A 10,359-nucleotide genomic window follows, 5' to 3' on the forward strand; every position below is an offset into this window, starting at 1 on the left:
TATTGTACATCAACATTTAAAACTGAGTAAAATAACACCACTCCCATTTCTCTGGTTCCATTACTGTTGATTTCCTACGAAATAACCCCTGTGTATTTCTTAGTTTCAATATATTTGTTTTGTTATTAATTATTAATTTCTTTTTTCATCAATTGCTCAATTATTCCCAAAAAATATTTGTCCACTACATGCATCACATAGTCACAGCAAGCTCTTTGGGTGGGTGCGACTATTTTAAGCTAACAATAAATGAGGGTAGGTTAGACTGAAATTAGTATCTATTAACATCCTCAATTACATTACAGCTCTTCTAAAGTTGGTATAATAGATCACCAGTTTATGAGTAGGTCACTATTATCAGATAAGGCATGTTTATAGCTATAATCCTGTAGTGTAGGCCTGCATCTATTTGAAAGCCTGGTCTTAATAAACCTAGGCCTGGTTGCAAAACCTATATTAACATGCTCAAAAATATTTATTCCAGAAATCATGAAGATGAGTCACCCAAGCCTCCCCTTTCCAGTTAATCAGGCCATACTATGACTATAATAAACCAGACTAAACTAGTCAATTACTTAGTAATGCATAAATCTAGTAGGCTATTGAAGTAACAGCTTGGTGTTTCAAGTAACTTACAAAAATATTAGGCCATCTTCAGCATAAAGAGTAGTAGGCTGTACAAAATCGAAATATGCTCTCGCCAATTCACTATGACTTCGAGAATCAACAATCAGTACTCACAGAGATAAAACGGAACTAAACACAGTTTAATTTCAATTGCATTACAACTCAACTCGTAAACTAAAATAACAATGTCCTCCTAATTGTCCGAAGTCTAAAGTCAGCAGTCAAACTCAAAGCGGAGACAAACTGAGTTTTCATTTCGCTTCATTTAGTCGGTCTGTGTATAATCTTTGACTTTTTTTCTTGTTCGCTACGTGGCAGGCGTAAAAACTTTTTATTGGTTTGAAAGTAAACTTGTGCTGTTACTGTGTGTGTTGTATTGATAAGTTTTACCTCTATGGTTGCTTATGCAATGACAGGCATCTTTGTACTCTATGATAAATTGTAACTATCATTTAACACTTTAAATATAGATACTTCATATCTTTTACATGATATCTACAAGTGTATTATGTAGTATACTGGTACCTACTTAAGTTGTACGTATTAATTATTAATTAGGGATTATTGGTAATTAATAATGTATTATTATTACAAATGTAGAACATGAACATCTGCAATTCAGCTCTGTTCCAAGAATGCTTCGGCTAGGCAACGAGGTGTGCAGTGGAGTTGACTTTTTCTGTAATCGACTGGGAGCTTTGAAACGTGCTGTGTTGACAGTAAGGCTGGAGACATTTGAGTCGGAGTGAGCTTGTCGAGTTCTACACAGGATTATATTAATATTTACTCCATTATTCCATTGTCATCTTTGTTGTTTTAGTCTGTTATTCTTATTGTTGTCCTTGTTGCATTATTATTTTTATTACTTGTTATATTATTACTTATTATTGCACTATTGTTATTGATAGCACTTTTGTTTGTTTCATTTATTATGTGATAGGCATGGTTAGTTGTTGAATTTGATTTTTCATACCGTATTATTTTTATGAGCATTTGCTATTGTCAGTCATTCTAAGCAATGTAATTTGTAAAATAGTTATACCGTGGGAATTTAAATAAATGAGGCCAATGCTATAAAAATTAAATCGAACTTGAAGGTCGTATCGAACCCTACCATGTATAATCAGCAGAGTTATCGATCACACCTCTTCGAAATCTAATGTTTTCTTTCATAATATTGTGAATAGCTCACTGGATTCTCTAGACCAGAGAAAATCCACAAGACTTATGCCCTTTAAAAAATATATTAAATATCATTAGAGTGCAGGCAATTGATATTTATTTTACTCTGGTTGGGGAAAATATCTTATAACCTACCAAGGCCTATAGAAGTGATACTATAAATGGCGTTTTTCCAAATTTTTTCAAGTTGGCAAAAGTATTCCCTCTACATAAGTTCAACGAGTTCAATGATAAAAACAACTTCCGCCCAATTTCTCTGTTGAGTGTATTTTCAAAAGTGTAAGAGCGCATAGTAAAAGATCAACTAGTTACATAAATCTCCAAGAAAACGAAATACTGTGTGACTCTCAGTACGGGTTTAGGAATGACAAAAACATCACAAACGTTCTTTTTGACATCAATAGAGAGATAAATGATAGCATTTCGGATGGAACGCGTTCAATGTTAATTTTTCGGGATTTAAAAAAAAGGCTTTTGATTCCGTATACAGAAGCAAATTACTATTGAAGCTTGAAAATGTTGGGGTTCGCGGCGCTGCTCTCTAATGGTTTCGGAGCTATCTCATCGATAGGTTACAATGTGTGTCTATTGGTGGTATAAACAGTGATCCACTACCTGTGGAATACGGTGTGGTCCATGGCAGCACTCTTGGTCCAATTTTATTTTTAATTTATATCAACAATATATCAAAATTGCATTTAAATGGTAAATTATTCTTATTTGCGGATGACACCCTTGTTTTTTTAAGAGGAAAGTCTTGGCCAGAAGTACAGGCAAAAGCATCCAGTGATCTTACTTTTTTTTTAAACTTGGCTTGACCAAAATGTCCTTTCTCTTAATATGACAAAAACAAAGTTTATGCCGATTTACCTAAGAAATAGTACAGATTATAATTTACAAAACTTGGTTATTCATAGTTGTGGTAACAACTATCTTATTAATACGTGTACTTGCGAGGAAGTAGAGAAGGTGGACTACCTTGGAGTAATTTTTTATTTTCGGATGACCTGGACCCACCATATAGATATGTTAGTACAAAATATTTAAAAAAATATATCTGCTTTCAGACAAATTAGTGAAATTTTGATGGAAAAAGAAATTAAATTAGCTTACTATGCTTACATTCAATCACTTCTTTCTTTCGGAATAATTGCTTGGGGAGGGACAAGGCCATCTATTCTATATCCCCTCTTTGTTTCTCAAAAACGCATACTAAATTAGGGTTTAACAAAAGTCAACGTTATTCTACTGACACTCTATTTAGAGAATCTGCTATTCTTACTATTCGCCAACTTTTTTTAAAGACTCTCCTGACGTACATTTACCTCAATTTAAACACAATCTTTTCAGAAATTACCCACCATCATGATACTAGATATGCGCATAATGTTAGGACTGTTACTTTACAGTTACGTAAAGAGTATTCTACAACAAACCCCTTTTATATATCTAACATTCTATATAGAAATATTCGTGTTCATCATAATAGCTGCACTCTCTTTGAATCACCCTCCTTGCCTGTTTTCAAAAATAGAGTGAAACAATTGCTACTCCAATTATGTATCACACCAGTAGAGTCTATTATATCTGCAGATTACCGAGCGGCCTGACCTGCACCACCCATCCTCATGCATTTTATAATATTGCGCCCGACCAATAGACCACTATACTACTACTAAACCATACTACTACTGCTACTACACTACACTACACTACCATTCATACTAGACGCTACATTAGTACACACCACACTACTACTATTATTACATAGAACCATGCTGACTTGATCTCCCATGGGCCAAACACAATGATATGATGCCGTTGCATTATTATAGATAAACTAACACTGAATTTTTTTTTACTAAACGTAACAAGCCAGTTCTCATATTAAATCGTGTTTTTTTTATATTTTAAATTATAAATTTTATGTTCAAAATTCTAGCACATTCTATTAATTATTAAATGCTATTAAAGATATCAAGTTCTTCATTTTAAGTTATTGTAGCGGACGATCAACTGAAGCCTGCGCACAGGCTGAATGCCCATGCAGGCTTTATTCCTTATTAAGTATTTAAGTAATATCTTATCTAGATAACTATTAAACTATTGTTTTCAAAACAATTATGTTTAGTGCTTTACTATTGTCATTAATTTTAAGTGTATTTCAGTTGATGGAATAAACATTCATTCATTCATTCACTGCACACCGACCCTCAGACCAAAACATTGTAAAGACAATAAAGATTTATTTATTTGCAGCATTCAGATTTTCTGTATTTTTTTTCTTTATGCGCCACTGTGCCTACTTCAACAGTAGCGTTTCCTTTGTCGATAGATAAGATTTTTACTGTATCGTATATTCTAAGGATCGATACAGCCCTGATTTCAATGTATTAAGAGTGGGCTTTATGTAGGAATTTTGTTTAATAAAAGAATGGACTCTCACCAAAATTGATTACCCTCTTCCTTTGATAACTGCAAAAAAGACGACTTAAATCCAGTTACAAGGTACTGAGGTTTTACTGATTTAAAAACTACAGAAAAGCATAACCCTTTGGATAAAAAAGTTGATTCTGTTTCAGATAGTGCCGTAGATGACAGATTTTTTAAACATTTTTCAGTAATTTTTGTATGTGTTTAGCTACTCTTCTAATTTCCTCCGATAATCCCGGCACATAAGGTATTTACATAAAAGCAAATATATTACTATTTTGTTTTTCTCACTCAGGAATGATTCTTCTGGTTCGTTTGCACTTATTTATTACTAATTAAGGGTACCTATACATTGCGTCTAAGATCAGATTCAACTGTCTTAAATTCCTCTTTTAAGCCATCTTTATCTGAGGATAAGCTCTTTGCTCTATCAAATAACGAGTAGGCTACTCCTTCTTTGTCAGATTTTTTATGGCTTAATTTATAATTTAAATATTTTCCTGTGTGTTTTCTTTCGAAAAACAGTTGTCTTAAGGACATCCCTATCTCTTAATACACACGCATCCAAAAAAGGAAGCTTGTTTTGGACTTCCACTTCCATTGTGACGCGGATGGAAGGAAAAATACTATTAATGTGATTCAAAACTCATTCAATTCAGTGTCTCCGGGAGGAAAAATAACAAAGGTATCATCCACATACCTCCACAAATATTTGGTTTGAACTGAGCTGAAGTCAAAGCTTTTTCATAATGATACTGGCGAAAATAGGAGACAGTGGAGAACCCATTGCCATCCCCTCATCTTGATTGTAAATTTGACCCTCAAACTCAAAATAATTGCATTAAGTGAATAGTTCTAACAGTTCCATAATTACTGGCACGGGATGTTTAGTTCTTTCCTTTAATGTTTGGTCTTCTTTGAGACGTGATTCAATGATTCTGAGTTTCAGGAACTGCTACATTTGTAAATAGACTTTCAACGTCAAAACTTACTAGCTTGTCAGTTTCAGTCAACTTCAGGAATTTTGACTTCTCTACAAAATCTCTGGATCAAAAGAGTCAGTTTTTCCTACCAATGGCGTTAAAATGTCCAAAAGCACTTTAGACAATTTCCTGCAAGGTGAATCACGAGAACTGCGGATGGGTCATAGAGGGATGGTAGGTTTCTAGGTCTTTCTAGCCCTATTAAAAAGGGGTTTCTTAAATAACCTAATAACCCTGTTCAGGAACAGCAACATTTTTGAATCTATTTTTAAAACACTGGATGACGACATTGGCGGTGTTTGCATTTGAAAAATAGATTGAGGCTGTTATACCTAATTCTCTCGTGGTGAAAACCATGGGAAAATAATAAATAAACACATAAGGCATGAAACCTTGTCGGTATGTCCACTTCAACATGCATATGTTGAATGTCAGCCAACCACTATACTGCTCTCCAAAGCTTAGTGAAGTAAGTGAAAACCATCTTCAAGGAAAAGCAAGCCCTAGTTAATGTCTTTATGAATACTAAAGGAGATTTTGACAGGGTAGTATACGAATATATGGAGGCAATACTGAAAAGAGTTGGAGTTTTTTTTACCCTCAGGGGCGGTCTTACTTTCGAGGCTGTACGGGTAGTGGCGACCCCGAGGTACCCTAACTAATGCTCCAGATCCCTTCTCTTCTTGTTCTGGAGGCCTATGGCTGGCACACTTGTCTATGTGTCAGCCTATCTTTCTTCTTCACTCTCTTCTATCTGAGGTAAACTTCCTCAACCCTTCGATTTAGTTTTCCTTTCATTTCTCCCACTAGGGGCCAAGCCACGGTGGAACAGCATAGGCCCGGGCTGAATGGCTGGTGGCAAACCAGTCGTACTATGCGGACTCTGGATACCGGCGACCCTCCAGTTTAAAGCAGCTTACCCAGGCATGCGGGGCTCTGTCTGGGTCGACCTTCCATTCACTAGCTACTCGTGGGAACATCATGAAGAAAAACAACAAAAACAAAAACCAAAACCAACCAACCCTTGAAACGGTTCCTGAAGCTGTTTCTAACCTACCTCTTCCTGCTGAGGTAGCTCCTGAAGCTACCTCGCATACACTATCACCTGGTAACACAACTCAATAGGTTGTTATGCCAACATCCCTACCTTCTCCTCAACAAAGTGCCTCAGGAACACAGGAGGTTCCAATGCACACTGAAGCTCCCATACATGGCAAGGCTTTATCTGAGGAAGGTAGTACAAGCGCTGAGGAAGCAAAAGCCTTTCAAGACATAGAAGATCAGCTCCTCAACAGCCCAGGCACTCCCGTGTCTACAGGTACGCTGGATGATGCCACAGAGCAACTCGGCAACCTCAGAATGAAGAGGCCTAATCTCACCACAGCTCAAAGGAGAGAAGCACTAAAGGCTAAACTTCTTGAAAAGGGTGAAGCTTTTGACCCTTCCACGTGGAGGAGGGGGGAAAAGAAGAAAAAGAATAAAGAACGGCAGGAGGTCTCAACTCCGGGCCCAACTGCGGGTACCAAGGCGGGGGAGGGGTCGGCCAAACGCCCCAGAGGCACATTGGCCACCCCACCCTCCGCTGAGGGGCCCGCAAAGAAGGCTAGGAGGGAAACCCAAAAGTCGGAAGCCCACGATCCCGAGGCCTCTGGTAGCACATCCAAGGCTACCTACAGAGAGGTCGCGGCGATCAAAATGGCCATAGCCCTCGATGGCTACCCGGATGCGAAGCTTAGTGAAGAGCAAGGAGAAGCCATCGAGGACGCAATTATGGAGGAAATCCAACCCCTGGAGGATGGTTCCGTTCCATCGTTTGCGGGCACCTACCTAGAGAAAGGTGTTTTAATTGCTTCCTGCATCAACGAGCACACCAAACGTTGGCTGGAAGAAGTAATTCAAAGAACAAAACCTCTGGGAGACGACATCTCTCTGAGAGTGGGTCTGCGTAAGGACATCTTGAGGTCCACTAGGGTGTTTTTCAGAGCTCAACCGAAGCTTCTGAAGAAGACACCTGAAAAGGTACTTGAAATGTTTAAAAAGCAGAATCCCAACCTAAACGTAAACGAGTGGAAAATCCTTCCATCCAAGCCAGATCCGAAAGGTTACGGATTCGTCTGTTTCCTGGACGAGGTCTGCTACAAGGCTGTGAAGGCTTCCAACTGTAGAGCCAACCTAGGACTCTGGCAGGTCTCAATTGTCTCCTCGACAGTCAAGGTCAATGCCACGAGTCCTACAAATCAACCTACAGCACAGTAGGGCTGCTTCGGCAGCCTTCTGCCAGTTCTTCCTCCAGGAGGGATTTGATCTGGCATTAATTCAAGAACCATGGCTTCACCAAGGGAGAGTGGCGGGCCTAAATGAAACCAAAGGTAAGTTAATTTACTGTACCTCTCTAAGGAATGTCAGGACCTGCATCCTGTTGAAGAGAGGCTTGGATTTTCTAACCCTCAACGAATTCTGCTCCAGAGATCTCACTGTGGGCACACTGACCTGGAAGAAGGGAGGCATAGTACAGAGCACAATTGTAGGCTCCGTATACTTGCCATATGATGCCAGGGAACCCCCTCCATCAAGAGACCTAGAGCTCCTGGTGGAAGAAGCACAAGCCAGACATCAACAACTACTTTTAGGTTGTGACGCCAATGCCCATCACTCTGCTGGATGGGGCAGCACCAACACTAACCCCAGAGGTGAGGCACTTTTACAATTTCTTCTAAGTAGGGATCTATTTATATGTAATAATGGTAACCGCCCTACGTTCGTAACACGAATTAGACAGGAAGTTATTGATATAACAATCTGCACACAAGGTATACTTGGACTGGTGGAGAGGCACCTGAGAAAGGGAGTTCTCTCAGACACCCCTTCATCGCAACCAACATGCATACCAGCAAGGCAAATCCTGTGAATCAGCACTGCACCAACTAGTCAGTAGGATTGAGGATAGCCTGTCCGCCAAGGAATTGGCATTGTGCACCTTCATAGACATTGAAGGAGCTTTTGACAATGCTAAATTCACTGCGATGGTAAGTGGAGCACAGCGACGTGGCCTCGAGCCAGCTCTGTGCCGGTGGCTTAGGGCCATGCTGTGCTCCAGACGGATCAGGGCCGATCTCAATGAAGAATCGCTTGTGATCGCACCCACAAGGGGATGCCCTCAAGGAGGCATCCTGTCACCTCTACTGTGGAATCTAGTAGTAGATGGTCTACTTGAGGACCTTACTAACAATGGAATCTATGTCCAAGGATATGCAGACGACATAGTCCTTATGGTACAGGGAAAACATACAAATGTTGTTGCTGATATCACGAATACCAACCTTCAACATGTACACAACTGGTGTCATGGAGAGGGACTGAAAGTAAATCCCTCTAAGACAGTAGTTGTACCATTCACTAGGAAAAAGAACCTAGTCTCTTTCCAGGCTGAAACTCGCATCCACACAGCTTGAGTGGTCAAAGACAGTCAAATATTTAGGACTGACTCTAGACCATAAGCTTACGTGGAATGATCATTTTAACAATATCCTGCACAAAGCAAAGTGGGCGCTCATGACGTCCAGGAGACTTGCAGGAATCTCATGGGGCATAAAACCCCATATAGCACTATGGCTTTACAAAGCAGTTGTAAGGCCTCAAATCACTTATGGTTCATTAGTCTGGTGGACAAAGGTGAATCAGGTAACTGCTAAAGCCAAGCTTGAAAGCTTACAAAGGCTTGGCACAATCTTTGCAACCGGAGCATTTAGGAACAGTCCCTCAGCGACCCTCGAGGTGGCTTTAGGACTTCCGCCTCTTGATGTCTACATAAAAGCTGAAGCGCGCAAGTCAGCTTATCGGCTGATGGTTGCTGACTTGTGGAGGAATGGCACGTCTAAAACGGGCCACGGCACCATCACCGAAGCTGTAAACCCAAACGCTATTCTCGAAATGGTCTCAGACATAATGAGAACGGAGTTCGTATTCAATAAGCCATTCTCTGTTGACTTCTACTCCAGAGATGAGTGGAAATCGCAAGATAACATCCCAACAATAAGAAAGAGCTTTGTCTGGTACACGGATGGCTCGCTTATTAAGGGCAGAACCGGATATGGAGTGTTTAGTCAATCCCCTAGAACTGCCCTTTGCGGCAGTTTGGGACGGAACTGCTCCATATTTCAAGCCGAAATCTATGGTATCCTGGCCTGCGCCAACCTAGGCCTCACCAGAGGGTACCAAGGAAAGAACATCTGCATAATGTCAGACAGTCAGGCAGCTCTTAAAGCTCTTGACTCCAACAGCAATTCATCCAAGCTTGTTTGGGAGTGCTTCAACACTCTCTGCAAGCTTGGATCACGCAACTTTGTACGTCTTGGTTGGGTACCGGGCCATACAGGCATAGGTGGCAACGAATGCGCCGACAGGCTTGCCAAAAGCGGAGCAAGCATGCCATACACTGGTCCAGAACCGAGTTGTGGTATAAGCAAGTCAGCTGCTTACCAAATTATAAACAAATGGTCCAGGAAGACACACCGCTTACTGTGGCAGAGTCACCAAGGACAAGCACTCGGCAAAAGACTGCTTACTGACTCTAGCTCCGGCTTCACCAGATGGCTGATGGGGCTGGGCAGGGATCAGGTTAAGCAAGTGATTGCCTTGATCACTGGACACGGCCACTTCAGGAAGCACCTAAACACTCTAGGTTTACGAAATAAGGACTCGGAGTGTAGACTCTGCAATAAGTCTGAAGAGACTGCAAAACACATAATACTGGACTGTGAGAGACTGGGAGCAAGGAGAAGGGCTCTTTTCGGTGATAAACAACCAGGCGACGAACCAGATGCTAGTATCGGGGAAAAGCTTCTTAGTCTAATTAAGGGCACACAGATAGGCTTACCCCTCTAACATCAAAGGGGCACACAATAAGCTCAGGTTGATGTGTGAGGATCTGTGAATCCACCCCAATACCCCAACGCAAAAAAGGAGATTTTGACAGGGTAGCATACGAATATATGGAGGCAATACTGAAAAGAGTTGGAGTTCCTTCAGATGCTGTGAAGTGGATTGTAGATCACTTAATAAACCGTTAAGTAAGAGCAAAGCTCGGAGAGGAATCTGTCACAATTACAGCCTGAAAAGGTTTCTTCAGGGATTG

At 40.4% G+C, this 10,359-nt stretch overlaps 1 protein-coding gene across 2 annotated transcripts in view; it reads right to left on the reverse strand.

Annotated features, from left to right (window-relative positions):
- The window catches only part of LOC124362780 (uncharacterized protein CG7065-like), a 52,735-nt gene extending 51,835 nt beyond the window's left edge, over nucleotides 1-900 (reverse strand). For both annotated transcript variants that reach the window (XM_046817560.1, XM_046817559.1), the window contains exon 1: nucleotides 637-900. The gene's annotated coding sequence lies outside the window, so the exon portion shown is untranslated. The remainder of the gene's footprint in view (nucleotides 1-636) is intronic.
- Between the last annotated feature and the right edge of the window lie 9,459 nt (nucleotides 901-10,359).

This window comes from Homalodisca vitripennis, chromosome 5 (assembly GCF_021130785.1).
Source record: "Homalodisca vitripennis isolate AUS2020 chromosome 5, UT_GWSS_2.1, whole genome shotgun sequence".
Classification (NCBI taxonomy): Eukaryota; Metazoa; Arthropoda; class Insecta; order Hemiptera; family Cicadellidae; genus Homalodisca; species Homalodisca vitripennis.